General features: G+C 37.5%; 1 protein-coding gene across 1 annotated transcript in view; it reads right to left on the reverse strand.

Annotated features, from left to right (window-relative positions):
* Positions 1 to 18,004, reverse strand: part of Prtg (protogenin) — a 121,599-nt gene that overhangs the window by 62,059 nt on the left and 41,536 nt on the right. The window lies entirely within an intron of this gene.

Raw genomic sequence — 18,004 nt, forward strand, 5'->3', positions numbered from 1 at the left:
TTATGCTCACATATTTCCAAAGTGGACATAAATCTAAGTATTGATATTTTCTTACGAATGGTAATTCTGTAACACTCTAGTTAGGCCCTCAATCCAGGCAACAGCACTTCATTGGAAATACTGTGTGGATAGTCCTAGCTGTCTCCTCACAATCCTGTGAATTCTCTTCCCTCTGATACAAAGAAAGGGCTCCAAGAATAATCTCATAGTCTTACTCCCCTTCCTCATACCCTAGGTTTTTTTTAATCATTTATACTTTATCAATAAAGCAAGAAAATTAAGAAGAGAAATATAACAAGGGCTAAACTTATGCTTCATTAGACTGGAAAAGGGTAAAAGATGACAGAAGACTAACAGATTCTGATTTGAACATGACTTCATTTTTCTGTAGGTAGATTGCAAGCCTTTAGAGGTAGGGACAGGACAAGAGCAGTGAAAACACTCTTTTAGGAGGATCTACTTTCAAAAGGGGTGAAGTGGGGTAACAAAATACTTTGTGTATATGACCAAAAAAAAAAAAAATTCTGTTTCTTTAAGAACAGCAGCCCTCACACTACTGTCAGCAATCCTCAAAGTCAAAACCATTTGAAAATAGCCATCTTGGGCCTTTTACATTTTCTTTTCTCAAGTGTATAGCGTTTTCCAGAAACAAAAGAACAGGTGATACTGCAAAAGACTAAATACAGAAGCAGAAGTGTGTGGGAATTCAGCTGTCAGAATATTCTATTAATTAGAGATTTGCACAAATGTAAAGCAATACCACTCCTCTTATTAATTTTTCTTTTAGAAAATGATTATCTTAATGTGAAATATTAATATGTAGTAGATCAATATTTTCATTTTTAAATGGATTTTTAAAGTTCCTAGTCATAAACTTTTAATAGTAAGATCACTAGATAATAAGCTACATAAATAAGTTCCTTGTCCAAAATAAGTTTTAAGAATATAAAGAGAGTAAATGTTTTAGAATCACTATTCAAGAACATCAAACTGTAAAGAGAAAAAGGAACGCATATACTGTTGGTGGGATTATAATTAGTAGAGCACTATGGAAATCAGTATGGAGTTTACTCAATGACTGGAATGGAACTAGGGAATAAAATTGACCAAATTGTGTTATGTGCATGTACAAATGTCACAACAAATCCCACTCTTATGTATAATTATAATACATCAATTTAAAATTGATTTTAGAAAGAACTTCAAACTTTAAACATCAATACAGTTTTTCCTTTTAATTGCCTCTGTAATCACCAGTATATTAGGCTATGAACATTTTAATTCTGACTGAATCTATGGACTACCACTGCTGTTCATCTACTAAAGAATTAAGAATAACTCACCTTCAAAATATCAGGTTTACTTTCACAGAGACCTAGTTTCTCAGATACAATGTAAGATTGTCTTTTTATGATTAATTAAATTTACATTCAATACATTCATTTTCTCAGGAATTAGGACCTATATTTCCCTAAGCTTAATGCCTGCTTTATAAATATTAAGTGATCTCATTAGTGCCACATTTACCTTTTCCATACATAAGGGCGTGACCTTTGGTGATATTTATTGGTAATTCAGTTTATATTCAATTTACAGAGTTAAAATGGGAATTTAACCATATTCTTTCCCAGCCTTTCCCTTCTCAAATTAGCTTTTCTTCATAAAGCAGAAGCTCTTCCAGGACTATCTATTTGAACAATTCCTTCTTCCTTTGCCCACAATTGTGATCAAATACCCAATTCGATATGCTTTATCTCCTATATTGGACTTCTTTCCATCCCTAATAATCTTTATGCTCAATTATCATATCTAGCTTGTAAATCTGAAAGAAGCTGCTTCAGTAGTATCTCCTCTGCCAGCAAAATCACCCTCCAAAGTGATCGTCATAAAACACAAATGCAATCTGTGTTGCTGATGAATTAGCTGTTTTTTTTTTTCAGAAATCTATAGCTTTGTACTTAACCTCTTATAATTATGTCCCACTAACACTGAACTGTTTACAGTTCTCTGCATACCTCTGAATTTTATATGATATGTCCTCTTCTCTCAAATCCCCCAGGTCCCTTTGCCAACCTAATGAAACCCATCATGGCTTAAAGCCCAATGACTTTCTCCCATGACTTCTGGGAAGTTGTTCCTGACCCTCTTTTCTGCAACCTTGTACTGCAGACCTTCACTGCTGCTTCATCATACAATTATAGGTTTAATATACCTTATCTGAAATGCTTAGATCAGAAATTAACTTTAGATTTTGGAGTTTTTCAGAGTTTTAGAATAATTATATAGGCGTTACCAGTTAAACATCCCTAATCTTAAAATCCAAAATCTCCAACTTTTTGAGAAGTTTTGGATTTGGGAGTATTTGGAACTTCAGATTTTCAGATTAGGGATCTCAACCTGTATAATCACCTATCCACAAGTCTGTTTATAGGGATTCTATACTATGAGTTCATTGAAGGATAGAAATGGTCATATTTTTACAGAATCCCTTATGACAAAGAATGGCACAACAGACTTGGCTTAAAAAAAAAAAAAAAAAAGTTTGCTGAGGGATTAGGATTTTGGCTCAGTGGTAAAGCACTTGCGTAGCACTGGGTGAGGCACTGGGTTTAATCCTTAGCACCACATAAAAATAAATAAAATAAAGGTGTCATGTGCATCTACAACTCAAAAAAAAAAAGGTTACTGAACTGAACTGAAAATTTTGGGACTTTCTCCAATTCCACCAGGTTTTCAAGCACAGTAACTTGAATTGTAAGGAGTTTAGTACAGGTAGTGAGGGCAATCTGGATGTGACCCGGGTCACCCCACTAATCACCACAGTTGATTAGGCTGATGTGGCTGGTGTCCTCTTCCTCCCTTACTACTCCATGTGCATCTCCCCTGAAGCTGTGTGCTTTGTCAAAGATGATGGCCTTTCCTGATAGAGAAGTACCATACTTGGGTCAAGAGTATATGAGTAGCTGCACTCCCCTGCTAGAACCTTCATACAAGCTCTCAAGGAATGTGGTATAAACAGCAAGGCATAGGATGTTAAGAAAATAATGCTTTTTATTATTTTTTGTTGCTCAAAAGATGCCAAATATTTTAGCTGCATGATTTTTTTTTTTGGGGGGGGGGGACAAGTTCTAAGTTGCTTAGGCCTAAGTTGCTGGTGCTGGCTTTGAACTTGTGATTCTCCTACTTTAGCCTCCTAAGTAACTGGGATTACAAGTATGAATAGTGGTGCCCAAGAGCTGCATAATTTTTTAAAGACAAAGTTTGTTTCAACTATATCAAAGGAGACTTATAAAGAGTAAATAAGCCAATATAGTGAGGACCCTTGATTAGTATTATAATGCTTTTTTTCTTCTTCTTTTTTTTTTTTTTTTTTGCAGTGTTGGGGATTGAACCCAGGGCATTATACATGTTAGGCAACTACTCTTACCAATGAACTACTCTACTAGCCCATAAGCCTTTCATAAATGCTGTGATTATTAAGAATAAAAATCATTCTGTTGTCTTAAGTAATATCCTTCCAACCACTTAGGCAACTGAAGGTTGTGGGTTTTTTTACTCTGAATCTCATCTAACCAATCAAACAACATGCCTCAGAACCACTACCTTTTCTTTAAGCAGTCTCCCTTTTTTCTCAGATTGATAAACCTATGAAATCCTTCTTGAGATTTTTGACTATACCAAAACTCAACTGGGACTAGGGGTGTGGCTCAGTGTCAGAGCACCTACCTGTTCAGCATGTACAAGGCCACAAGCTCAATCCCCAGGAAAAAAAAAAAAAAAGAACAAACCAACTTTATATTTTAGGCCAAAGGGCTAGAGCCTAAGAGTCACACAATTCTGTGTCATGATTTGGACAGGAAGCATCTCCCAAAGGTTCTTGTGTTGAGGGTTTGAGCCCAATGCAGCAGTGTTCAGAGGTGCATCTCTTGAGAAGTGATTGGGTCATGAAGGCTCTGACCTCATGAACAGATTAATCCATTCGTGGATTTATAATCTGATGGTGTTTTTGAGAGGTGGCAGAACTACAGGATATAGGGCCTAGTTGGAGGGAATGGCATCCTTGGGGACATGCCTCCGGGGACTGTATCTTTCCCCCTAGTCCCTTCTGCTTCCTCTGTTTCCTGGCTGCCATGAGGGTGAGCTGCATTGCTCTGCCACACCCTCCTGCCATGAGCCCTGCCTCATGGCAGGTCCAGAATAAATGCAGCCAGTTGACCATGGACTGAAAACCTCTGAAACCATAAGCCAAAATAACTCTTTCCTCTTCTAAGTTGTTTTTCAGGTATTTTTGTCCCAGCAATGAAGAGCTAATTGAAACAGAAAGATAAATGGAATTATCTTCTAACCTATGAAGGGTATTCCTATTCTGGTTTGCAGCAAGGTATGAAAGCAGTTTTAAGGTATGTTTTTAATCCTCAAGAACACTTTTATATGCCTTTTTGTAACTTTTGAGAAATTATCCTGCTAGAAAAATAATATTGCCCAGAAAATATCAAGGCAGACAGTGCTTAGGATCCTCATCAGTACCTTGGAGACAAAGAAAAGAGGCAAATATGAGTTAACAATGAAAGAAGTCCCTCTTTCTGTTTATTATTCCTCTGGACATTACCACTTCTCTTACCACTCAGTTCTGGATGTTATCTGTCTTTTCTCCCTCATGCATATTCGAACTCGTCCCCTGGCTCCTTCCCCTCAACATATCAAAGTATTCAAGTCTCTCCCAAACTCCAAAAACAAATTGAAGACGACTCCAAACCTTTTTATATTTCTTCACATATTCATCTAGCAGCTACCTACTCTCTGCACCCCACGGATAGAAACTTCTCTCGTTTATACTAGCTGTCTCCCTTTCCTCTTCTCTGAATGCACACCTCAAACATAGAATCTGCTGTTCCCCCTCTTTTATTGAAATAGTGTCTATGACACTCTGTACTCCTGGTCTTCCGTTTATTTCTCTAACCCTTCCTGTCTCACTTTTCAGGGGCTCACCTCCTCTTCTGCCCTTCTTCCCAGAGATTCTCTGTTCTTTTCTCTCTCCACATTCTGTTTCAGTCACATCCAGCTGTTGCTGATGATTCCCCCAACAGATTTCCAGCTCAGATACTCTCTCAGAGATTTATACTCATAGATTTATACTCATTCATCTCGACACCAAGCCATCCTCTTCCCTTACCACTCATTCCAAATGTCTACTGGTCATCTTCACCTGGTATTTATAAGAGGCACCTCAAACTCACACATTCAAAATGAAATAATCTTCCTTCTTCCAAGCATATGTCTCTTCTGCCTTAGCTGTGTCACACCACTACCCAGAGTTAACTCACTTGAGCTTGATTGACTCCTTCTACATTTCCTTGGATAACCTGTTTCCAGTGATTTAAAGCCCTAAACATATGTCAAATCCATTCCTTTATATTCCTGTCCCAACATCTCTCACCAGAAACACCAATAGCCTCTTACCTGGTATCTCTTTCTTTCCCACAATCTCCCCTGCAAAAACATACTCCAGACATACCTAAACCAGTGTTTGACTGACTGCATCTGTTTCACAAGTGGCTTTCATCTATATTTATTCGACACCTCCTATAGGTCAGTCCACTACTTCTAAAACCAAAAGAGGAATAATCTCACAAAACTGTGATTCCAATTTAAATGCTGTCAGTATTGTGTCTTAGCAACCTTCCTTTTAAATCTTTAAGCTGCTTACCCTCATTACTTGAAAAAAGGAATGCATATATCCTTGCTACAACAAAAGGAACAAATATCATTCTACATGGCACATATATATTTTTTGACTCTGTAGTCTTAGCATATTTGTTGGCTAGCTTGTGGGGATGGGGAGTAGGTTGTATTAATTATTTCAAAATCATACTGTTTAGATGGCAAGCATACTATAGTATTTAAACAATCAATCTTATATAAGAACAGTGTATCTGCTACTAAATATATCTGATAAAACTGACACAAAGGATTAATTTCCATTAATCACATATTGCTATTAATCCCACATCTTAATTACACCATGCATCTACTTTGCAGTTAATCCATGCTGACAGGCTCTGAATCATGCAATTCTTCACAAATAATGGGCCAGATTGTCTCCCCATCCCTAGAAGATTTTGATTACATTATTTTAGGTAAATTTTAGACAAAAGCAATCACTCCCTAAGTGTGTTAATCCGTTCAATAAATACTGAATTTGAGGCCTAGGACATCCTAGGTGCTAAGGATCCAATGACAAACAAAAATAAGAGGCTCTATTTTCAGGGAGAAAGGCATTTAACTCAATTATTGTGTGAGTATATAATTTTAAACTGTGATAAATGCTATGAAAGGAAAAGTATAGAGCATTAATTATAACAGGTCATAAGAAACTTAATGACAGAAACAACAATAGCTTAACAGATATTTTATTGCTAGGTATTGCATTAAGTATATATTCTAGTTTATTTTATCCTCAAAGTTATTATTATCCCAATTTTCAGCTAAGGAAACTGAGGCACAAGGAAATTATGCAACTTGTTCAAGGTTTTTCAGCCAGTTGAGTGGTGATGCTGGGATCTGAATCTAAGCAATCAATTTGCAGAGACCCTATGTGAATTCTCTTATGAGTAATAAAATCTGGAGATGCACAGTGTTTGTGAAAGATAAAAATAATCACGTTTTAATTACAAGTAATCCTGTTCAGTGTAAGCTGAAATATATTGGCTTTCTAGCTGCGTAAGAACATGTGTTAAATTCCTAAATTTCCAAAACAGAATATCTTTAAACTCCTGCTTACTAAGATTTAGAACACTAGGTTTTTATATCTTTTTTTTTAACAAAAGAAAGTATGTAAACTGAATTAAACTACCTCAGTCTAAAATTTGGGAATCAAAATGTTTTCAAGAAACAAATCTATTTTTGTAAAATAATCTACATAATGAGAATATGAGCTGTTCCTTTATTGTTGTTCTTCTAGTTCTAAACCCACATACACTTCTATCATCAAAGAGCCAGGTACCTAGAGGGTGAGTGCTAAAGGCAGGGAGGCCACTAAGTGACTATTTAAATTGGAGGAGAGAGATCTGCATTGGGTTTAAATGATGGCAGTGATAACAGGAAAAAAAAATGGGGCACGTACAAGAGACACTGTACAAGGAGATGTGTTTTGCTTTTAGGTACTGAGGATTGAACCCAGGGTCTCATGCACACTAAACATGTTCTCTACCAGTGAGCTATATCCTCAGCCCTGAGACACTATACAAAAGAAGGATTTGGCCAAGAGACACAGGGAAGGACCCATGTGGCTCCCATCCCTAGACCCTCTACTACCCCAGTGCTGCAGATTGAACCCAGGGCTTTGCACATGCTTGGCCAGCACTCTGCCACTGTGTTACACTCCAGCTTTTCCCATATGGTTCAGAAGTCTCTGGTCCATATAACTAGAAGGTTGGGGAAAGATTACGGTGATGAAAGAGAACAGGACAACAGTCCAGATGGCTGCTGACTAAGCATTACAAACTCTCATCTGATCAAAGTGAGAAGAAATGGGACATATTAAGGAAGAAGGTGAAACTGTAAAATTAGGCCAGGGATAAATAATTTAAATAAACAACTTCAAATATCCATTTATCTTGATTTTTTACTAACAGCCCAGCTGTTAGGCTGCTATTAAGATTTACAGAGAAACATCCTTGGGTCTTTATCATAGCAGCCTATAAAAAGAGCTCTGTATAACATGTAAAATGAGCAGAAACAAGGATTTCTTACTTTGGAGGTTCTGCAAGAATAAGTTTGGAAACAACAGTGCTTATGCTATTTTTCCAGTTCTAGGGTGTGTGTTGGAAACTGAACCCAGAATTTAATATTAGTTAATTATTCTCATTTCTTGATGACAGAAATAAAGGTAATAGAAAACTGAGGTAAAGGAGGTTTTTTTGTTTGTTTGTTTTATTTTTTAAAGTTAAGTAAAATCTTGGCCTCAGCTACTTAATAGAAAATCAAGAACAAAATCCAGAACATGGAACAATTTAGGTGTATGTAGAGAAGCAATACGGTAGCATAGTTTTGCAGGTAGCAATGCAGATATTAAAATCCACAGATCTAGATTAGAATCACAGATTTACATTCATGAGCTGTATGCCCTCAAAAAGTTCCTCAACCTCAAAATGGATATGATATTAATACTTTCTGGCTGGGAACTATGGTGCACATCTGTAATCCCAGTGACTTAGGAGGCTAAGGCATGAGGATCACCAGTGAGAGGCCAGCTTCAGCAATTTAGCAAGGGCCTAAGGAATTCAGTGAGACTGTCTCAAAATTAAAAATAAAAGGGGCCGAGGATGTGGCTAAAGTGATAAAGTGTCCCAGTACAAGTAGACCCCAGTACTACTGCTACTAATAATAATAATTTCTAAGCATATTTAAAGAATAAATTACATATTTTTTGACAGTGCTGGGGATTGAACCCAGGGACTCAAATACGCAAGGCAAGTGCTCTCTCCTTCCGCTACATCCCCAGTCCTATGTATGACATTTGCTATGTGTACACACACACACAGTATGAGAGCACTGGCATGTATTTGGGTCCTGCTTGGCACTTAATAAACTCTTTAGTAGCGGTGCAGGAAGTGGTAATAGTAAGAGCAGGCCTCTCTATGAATGCACTAGTTTTATGTTCAGCACAATGACTCAAAGAAAGTCAAAGGATGCCAGTGACCCTTATGCAATAAAAATAAACTTTAAAGCCTGAACAAAGGCAGAGGTATTCTAAGATCTAATGTAGCTTTTACATAACGGTACATAAAATGCAGAGAAACAGAAATGATTTTCCCATTTTGAATATGCATAGATAAATTATTTGAAGAGGATAAAATCCACTACTTCAATGATGCAGTACTAGAAGACAGACTACAAAGAGGCAATTAAGGGGCTGGGGATGTGGCTCAAGCGGTAGCGCGCTCACCTGGCATGTGTGCGCCCCGCGTTGGATCCTCAGCACCACGTACAAAACAAAGATGTTGTGTCAGCTGATAACTAAAAAATAAATATTAAAATTCTCTCTCTCTTTAAAAAAAAAGAGGCAATTAAGTTTGGACATCTAGAAGTAGGACTATATGTAGTTGTTTTAATTTTCTTTTCTTACAGATTTCCTAGGAAAATGCATGAATAAGAGAAAGCAGTGCTATTATGTATATGCCTCTATGGGGCATGGGTTGAAGGAAGAGTTTGCATAAATTATTTAATGCTACTCTACTTCCTGATGAACTTCCTCATCCTTTCTTTTGTTTTATAAAGAGAGGGGACTTAGGTACCTTTATTTTATTTGCACGTGCTGAGGATCAAATCCAGTGCCTCACAGGTGCTAGGCAAATGCTCTGCCACTGAGCTATAGTCCAAGCCCCTCATCCTTAGTTTTCATCTGCCTTTTCACTCCTTTTAAGTTCTTAACCCTTTGGGCAGATGTCACCTGTGATCTACAGATTCTTGATGTACTCCCTAAGCAGTACCTTAAAGCTGGAAATTATAAGAAAAAAAATTATAAATAAAAGCATTTTCAATTTTAAAGTATTATGTAAGACTTTATAAGAAAACTTAGAAACTTTAGAAAATCATACAAACATGAAATACTTACTCCATACCATGCTATCCTTAAACTTTGTTTTCCAGTAAGTACTTTTCTACTTTTTTGTTTGTTTGTTTTGCTCTGGTTTGGTCTCCCTAGAGCTGGAGAATCAAACACAGAGCCTTGAGTAGGCTAGGCAGGTATTCTATCACTGAGCTATATCCTCAGCCCTGTTCTGATTCATTTTTTTAAGTGAAGCATTAAATTGAATAAATGAATATGTCCTTTAGAATGAATGCTTGAGCCTTCTAAAATTCTACTTTGCAAACTATTTTCAGCATTATCATAATATTTTGTACTTATTTAAACAAACCACAGCGAGCGTCCTTATGCAAATCTCAGCTTACTTCCTATGTGGACTTTGCTTCTGCCAGTTGGGTATGATTTTACAAGTCCACAGCCTCCTTGTGAAACCTGACCTCTTTTTTCCCTCCACAGTCAGTGCTAACATAAACCAAGAGCTCCACAAGAAGTCATTAAAGCTGTGCTGTTAAGAGGCCAGAGCTCTATAAAATAGGCAAGAAACAAGGTCTCAAGAAACATTGGCTATCCTCAAAAACAACCTTGCAAACACAATAAATGTAAGTGCCTATTTTATTTGTGACTTCCTCCTCTTCACCTGTCTACTTAATCATTTGCTTCTATGATTTACAGTCAGGAAGAAGAAAAAAATCCCAAATACAGCAAAGCTGCTCAGATGAAAATGTTCTTCAACTTTTATTTGGTCAGAAAGCAATACATATATGATTCTACACTGAGAATAACATAACTAAATTAATATGTCAACACTGGTTTGCATATTACACTAATTCAATAAATATTAAATGTCATTCATGCTTCTAAAATATTGCAATGAATACTTAATGTATGCTGATTTTAAAACCAATGAAAAATTATGGATACACAATTTGTAATAACCTACCACCCAATAATTCAAAACAAGTTCACTAATTATTTACTTTTTAAAAATATTTTTAGTTGTAGATGTTCACAATACCTTAATTTTTTTTTTTTTGTATTTTTTTATGTGGTGCTGGGGATCGTACGCGGTGCCTCACGAGTGCTAGGCAAGTGCTCTACCACTGAGCCACAACCCAGCCTTTAGATTGTTTCTTTTTTTCCCCCGTGTCTTCATACATATATTTTGGAATGTCCATCACACTCCACCATCATTTCTAACCCCATTCCCTCTCCCTTCCACTCCCACCTCTCTGCCCTATCTAGAGTTCATCTATTCCTCCCATGCTCCCCCTCCCTACCCCACTATGAATCAGCCTCCTTCTATCAGAGAAAACATTCGGCATTTGGGTTTTTTTTGGAATTGGCCAACTCCACTTAGCATTATCTTCTCTAACTCCATCCATTTACCTGCAAATGCCATGATTTTATTCTCTTTTATTGCTGAGGAATATTCCATTGTGTATATATGCTATTTTTTTTTTTATCCATTCATCTACTGAAGGACATCTAGGTTGGTTCCACAGTTCAGCTATTGTGCATTGTGCTCATATAAACATTGAGGTGGCTGTGTCCATGTAGTAAGCTGTTTTTAAGTCCTTTGGGGGTAGACCAAGGAGAGGGATAGCTGGGTCAAATGGTCCTAGATTATTTCTTAATTTCTTAAAAAAGAAAACACACATTATTTCTGGGCTGGGGTTGTAGCTCAGTGGTTGAGTGCTTGCCTCGAATGTGTGAGGCACTGGGTTCGATCCACAGCACCACATAAAATAAATAAATATCTAGATAGATAGATAAATAAAATAAAGATATTGTGTCCATCTACAACTAAAAAAATTATTTCTAAATTGTATAAAAATATTCTTTTACTAAACCAAAAATACAGAAGTCAGAATTTTTTTATTATTAGTTGTTCAAAACATTACATAGCTCTTGACATATCATATTTCATATATTTGATTCAAGTGGATTATGAACTCCTATTTTTACCCCGTATACAGATTGCAGCATCACATCAGTTACACATCCACGTTTTTACATACTGCCATACTAGTGTCTGTTATATTCTGCTGCCTTTCCTATCCTCTACTATCCCCCCTCCCCTCCCCTCCCCTCCCCTCCCATCTTCTCTCTCTACCCCATCTATTATAATTCATTTCTCTCCCTTGTTTTTTTTTTCCCCTTTCCCCTCACTTCCTCTTCTATGTAATTTTGTATAACAATGAGGGTCTCCTTCCATTTCCATGCAATTTCCCTTCTCTCTCCCTTTCCCTTCCACCTCTCCTCCCTGTTTAATGTTAATCTTCTTCTCATTCTCTTCCTCCCTGCTCAGAGCAGATTATGCTAAGTGAAGCTGGCCAATCCCTAAAAAACAAATGCCAAATGTCTTCTTTGATATAAGGAGAGCAAATAAGAACAGAAGTCAGAATTTTGATGCAGGGTTTAAAGCAGTGGTCTTGTCACTTTGCTGAGCTCAAGGCCTCACAGCTGGTAAAGGACTGCCACTGCCACACCCCCTCCCTGGGGAATACTAAATGGCAGGGGAACATGGCCATCAGTCACGTTCCAGTGCTTCTGTTCTATTTCCCCCACCTCTTAGTCAGCAGTCAATAGCTTTGGGGAAAGGTGTAAGGAGCTCATCAAGAATACAGAGAGCTGGGCAGGGTGGCACATGCCGGTAATCCCAGAGACTCAGGAAGCTGAGACAGGAGGACAGCAAGTTAGAGATCAACCTCAAAAACACAACAAGACCTTCAGCAATTTACCAAGACCTTGTCTCAAAATAAAAAATAAAAACGACTGGGGATATAGTTCAGTGGTAAAGTGCCATAGGGTTCAATCCCTAGTATACACACACACACACACACACACACACACACACACACACACACATACCCCACAGGAAGATTTCTAACCTGGCTCTCAAATCGTCCCTAATTTCAGAGTTCATTGTTAAGGTTTACACTCATTAAGTTTATTTGTATGGCACTGGTCTTTCCATCAAGCCATGTATTTGTCTACTGCAGACTTTACTTGTCAAAACAGCTGCAACTTCTTGCCTCATCAGATTTGATCTCACGGTAAGTCTTTGAGTTTGAAGACTAACTTTCAACTGAACATTAAGTAAAACTGAGAAATCTGGTCCCATCATTTAATCAAACCATGGGGGTATGGGGTGTCAGCAAGTGAAAAACAATCAAATACCAAAATGAAACTAAAACTTCTTATATCCTTAAGACTAGGCAAGAAGCTACTCATACTTTCCTCTTGTTATTTAGAAGAAGAAAATCTCATCTGTTTAATAAAATCACGTAACAAGAAGACAGATGTGATCACTACATCTTGGGTGTCAATTCCTTTGTCCAGCTGTACTAAGTATCTAAAAGCTATTCTATAAGGGGTCTATGAACTGAGTTCTAGTGAGTATGTCATTCTGCTTCCATCCTGGCAATGCTGACAACCAAGAGCTACGAGATACATGTTTACTTTTCAAAGGAAATGCTTAGGTCAAAATATGTGATCAAATAAATATACATAAAATGAAGGTTAGAAACTTTGTGACAAAGTTGGGAAGCAGGGACTTTCAGAAATGTACCTATATGTAAAGATTTCACACACTAGATTACTTTCCAGGGTATTCTTACTGTATTCAACTTAAAAGGTCCCTTTAATGATACTTAGAATTCTTAGCATCTCTGATATTTCATCAGCCTCGCTCTGCCAAACTCCAGACTTTGCTCAATTTATTTGATTGGAAAGAAGAGTGACACAAAGCTCTTCAAAATTCCTTTTGACAGCTGGGCCACTGACTACTGTTCAACAATTCTCTTATTAAGCTCTTATTAATAATTGGTTAAAAATTCCCTAACTTTCAAAATTATTTAGTCCTCAGCCTCCTCCATCCTAGATTGTGAATTCCTTGAGTTCAGAGAACATGTCTTACTTGTCCTTGTTCTAGGAGCCAGAAGAGCACCCTGCATGCAACAGGCATTCAATAAACACTTACGGAATGAACACAAGGACCCATATCACCACCTCCTTGAGACTCATAATAGAAAATCTTGCCTCTTATCTTCCCTGAAAAGGGTAACAAAGTTTGGATATATCACTTTCTATTGTATAATCCTGAGCAAATATACGTTAAATATATTCTACTCTACAAAGTATGGTTTGGAAAAGGTGACGCCTTTAAAGTACTTAACAAGTGCCTATAACAGTGAAAGCACTCAATACATTTAAGCTTTTTCTATCATTTTACCAGATACAAATAACCATTACTTTGCTGCTTTGGTGCTGGGAATCAAACCCAGGGCCTCACAACTGGGCAAGAATTTAACTCTGAGCTATACCCCCATGACCTCACCATCAACTTTTTTTCCTTATCACCACAATCTCTCCCTCTAACTAGCTTTTCTTCCTTCATTCTTGGTTCTCATGAAGAAGTAAACATTCTACCCTCTCCTGGCATTCTTAGTCCCACCTTGCCTTCCTGCTCTAGGCCCCTGTTCCATGTATGATTTCCACTCTCTTGCATCACTCTTTACTAGTTTTCTTCATCAGTGCCTACAAGTATGTCTTCCCTATCCTAAAAAGTGGCATCTACTTCTCAGGCCTAGTGAACATCCAAACAATCTCTCTCTTGTCACTTTAGTTCTTCTTGAATGACTCTACCCACCTCTTCCTTATTTCTGCTCAGTGAGGCAGGATGGAGACAGGAAGACAGAAGAGCCACAGGTGTATTGACATGCAGGATTCAGAAACCTCCTGAGAATGAGTTTTTCCTTAAAACAAAGTAGTATTCAAAAGTCTGATTCAAAAACAACATGCCAATTTGGTATTATGTTAGAAATTATGGCTGCCTGACTCTCAAATCAGGCCAGTCATCAGGCCTCACGAATCACTCAATATCAAAGAGGAAGAGAAGAGAAGAAATAGTGGGGGAGATGCATCTGGGGTATTGATTAAGGGGGGGGGGTATTGATTAAATTAGCTTTGGAAAGCTATAACAAGACCAGTTCCAGTGGGAGAAACTGGAACAGAGAACACAGGTTTGTCCACCATTTGTGGTTACTAAAGTTCCAGAATGAAACACAGGAAATGCAGTTTTACTCCTCCTCTTCCTACCACTGTGCTGGACTAGTTTAAAAAAATAGACAAAGTAGCAACGCTCTTCTCAGCAATCATTGCTGTTCCTTCCAGTTTTAAGGGCCCTTCCCAGAGGCACAGTTCAGTTTGCCCTGATCCTCTTCCAACTCGATATCATGGGATATATGGAGTAGATAGAGGTTACTGCTCTAGTTACAGCTATTATAGTCATTTCAAAAGTGACCCAACAAGAATAATCTCAATCTTCAATGATATATTCCAAACAATGCACAAGACAATCAAGCTTTCTTTTTTTGGGGTACTAGGGATTTAACCCACCAGTGCTTAACCCCTGAGCCACATCCACAGGCCTTTTCAATCTTGAGACAGGGTCTCACTAAATTGCTTAGGGCCTCGATAAATTGCTGAGGCTGGCCCTGAATTTGCACTCCACCTGCCTCAGCCTCCTGAATTGCTGCGATTACAGGTGTGTGCCACCATACTCAGATAACAGTCAAGCTTCCAAAGGCCTGGGCTTAACTGTTAAACAGAGGACTTCGCCCACCTTTCCACCTCTGGCATCCCTTCTAATGCATATTCAACAAAAGAAAAGTGTCATTAACTTGGCATCTGTCTCCTAAAACTGTTCAAAGAGCACAAGAACACGAAATCAACAGTGATTCCAATGGGTCTAAAAGTCACAGTACTTTCAACATAAACTTTCATCATTTAAATTGTACTAAAATGAAATTAACTCACAATCATGATGGCAATGAAATTAGAAGGGAACTAGAAGAGAAAGTAAGACTACAAAGAGCAGGAAACCAGAAGACTTAAAGCTAAGAATGACTCAAAATCAGTACAAATCTTCTTAGATTCCTTCCCACGTCATTATTACTTTGTATGTTTAGTTCTAGCACATGAAGCGGCCATGAAACAGTTCTATCCATACACAGACATATCAGAACCACGATGAAACATTGACACTAGATTAGCCAGCAGACACAAGCCAGTGAAAAGTGATGAGGACAAATATATTTTCACTGGTTTAAAGGACACTGGACAAATACAGAGCAAGGAACCCTTTGTTCAGAAACTAGCATGACCACAGTGCGTATTCAGTAGATGTAAAGAAGGTTATACAAAAAAAAAAAAAGTGATGGAAAACTGAAGATAGGCAATTTTGCTCAAGCTAAGCCCTGCCTGTGAATGTAGAATGAAAAATCACAAACCTGGTGTAGTGAGGAGACTGAGGCAGGAGGATCACAAAGTGTAAGAACAGTCTGAGCAACTTGCTGAGGCACTGTCTTAAACTAAAAATGTAAAAGAGCTGGGGATGTATCTCTGTGACAGAGCAATTGCCTAGCCTGCACAAGGTTCTAGAGATTAAATTCTTGGTGCTGAAAAAAAAAAAAAGCTATACCCCATTTATAACATTTATACAGAAAGACAAAAGAACTGGAGAATTGGAATTGTCAAAATGAAAACCAGAAAACAAAATTTGGAGTACTCATACTATCTGATTTCAAGACATGATAACTTCAAGAATGATGATAAAGTAAACCAATACAAATATGTCAATTGATTTTTACAAAGTTTCAAAAACAATTCAAAAGAGAATGGATAGTCTCTTCTTGACTCCTACTTGAACAACTAAACATCTATGTACAAAAAAATTAATCTTGACTTGTACATTATACCTTATACAAAAATTAACTCAAAACAGGTTAAAGACCCAAATGAAATGTAAAACATTTAGAAGAAACAGGAAAAACCTTTGTGTCTTTGGGGTAAGCAGAAGCAGAGAGTTCTTAAATATGACAGCATAATCCATGAAAGAAAAACATTGATAAATCAGATTTCATCAAAAATAATAAAGCTGTTATGCTTGAGAAAATCACTGTTAAGAGATGAAAAGATGAGCCACCAAGTGAGAGAATTTGCAAGTCACATATCTGACAAAAGATTCAGAATATATCAATACTGCTCCAAACTCAATAATTAGAAAACAACCCAATAAAAATTGGGCAAAGACCTGAATACTTTATCAAAGAAAATGTATGGATGGTAATGAAACACATGAAAACACATTCCTCTTAACTAGTCATAAGTAAATGTAAATTGAAACAATAAATAAGATATCATACATCTGCTAGAACGGCTCAAATCAAAAGCAACACCAACTGCTGGTGAGGATGTGAGTATGTGGAACTCTCATTCATTGCTAGTGAGGATGGAAACTGGTAGTCACCTTGGAAAATAATTTGGCAGTTTCTTAGAGAGTTCAATACATATATAACATATGATCCTGTATTCAGATGTCCAAGTATTTACTCAAGAGAAATGAAAACTTTCAATCACAAAAACCTGTATAAGTTTAGAGTAACTTTATTCATAATGTCCCCAAACTGGGAACAACCTAAAGTCCTTCAAGTGGTGAGTGGGACAACTAAGGTAAGGCCACACAATGGAGTGTTACTCAGTAATAAAAAGGAATAAATTATTGATACACTCCACATAAATCTCAAACGCATCATGCTGAGTAAAGGAGCAAGACCCAGGGGCTGGGGTTGTGGCTCAGTGGTAGAGCACTCACCTAGCACATGCGAGGTCCCAGGTTCGATCCACAGCACCACATAAAAATAAATAAATAAAATGAAGGAATTTGTGTCAACTACAATTAAAAAATATATACTAAAAAAAGACCCATAATGCGTACTTTCAATTATATGCCATTCTGAAAATGCAAAATATAGTGGCTACTAGGTATTAGGGAGAGAGAGAAAGCTGATTACAGAGGCATCATAAGAGAATATTTTGGGGTGATGAAATTCTGTATCCTGACTGTGATAATTGGTACCCAACTATGCATATGTCTAAACTCATAGAACTGCAGCTCACAAAAAGTGAGGTTGTGTGTACAAAGTGCCAGTTTTATTGACAAACTAGTTAAGTAAATTTTGAAGTCTGATTTGAAGCAGTGAGACTGACATATTTCAACTGCCTTGTGGAGGTAGCTGAATATTTAATCCTACTGGGCCAGGCTCGCTTGAGGGTCCCCTTACTCCAGAGCCTGGATTGCCTCTGCTCAAGCAATGGTGAAGCTGGTCAGCCTGCTTGCAAAAGCCAACAAGAACAAGATATTCCACAAGAACCTGGGTAGCCTTTGTTTTAAATGTCCTTTCTTTCTAGGTGATACCACTAGCATTATTAATAAGTAGGATTGGTTTTGAGGTAGCTATACAGTTTTACAGATACCGTTATACACATTATATACATATTCATGGCGTAGCTGGTTGATTCACTTTCGCTCACTGGGTGGGAGTGACAAGGGGGGAAAATCAGCAAAATAAG

This window comes from Urocitellus parryii, chromosome 6 (assembly GCF_045843805.1).
Source record: "Urocitellus parryii isolate mUroPar1 chromosome 6, mUroPar1.hap1, whole genome shotgun sequence".
Classification (NCBI taxonomy): Eukaryota; Metazoa; Chordata; class Mammalia; order Rodentia; family Sciuridae; genus Urocitellus; species Urocitellus parryii.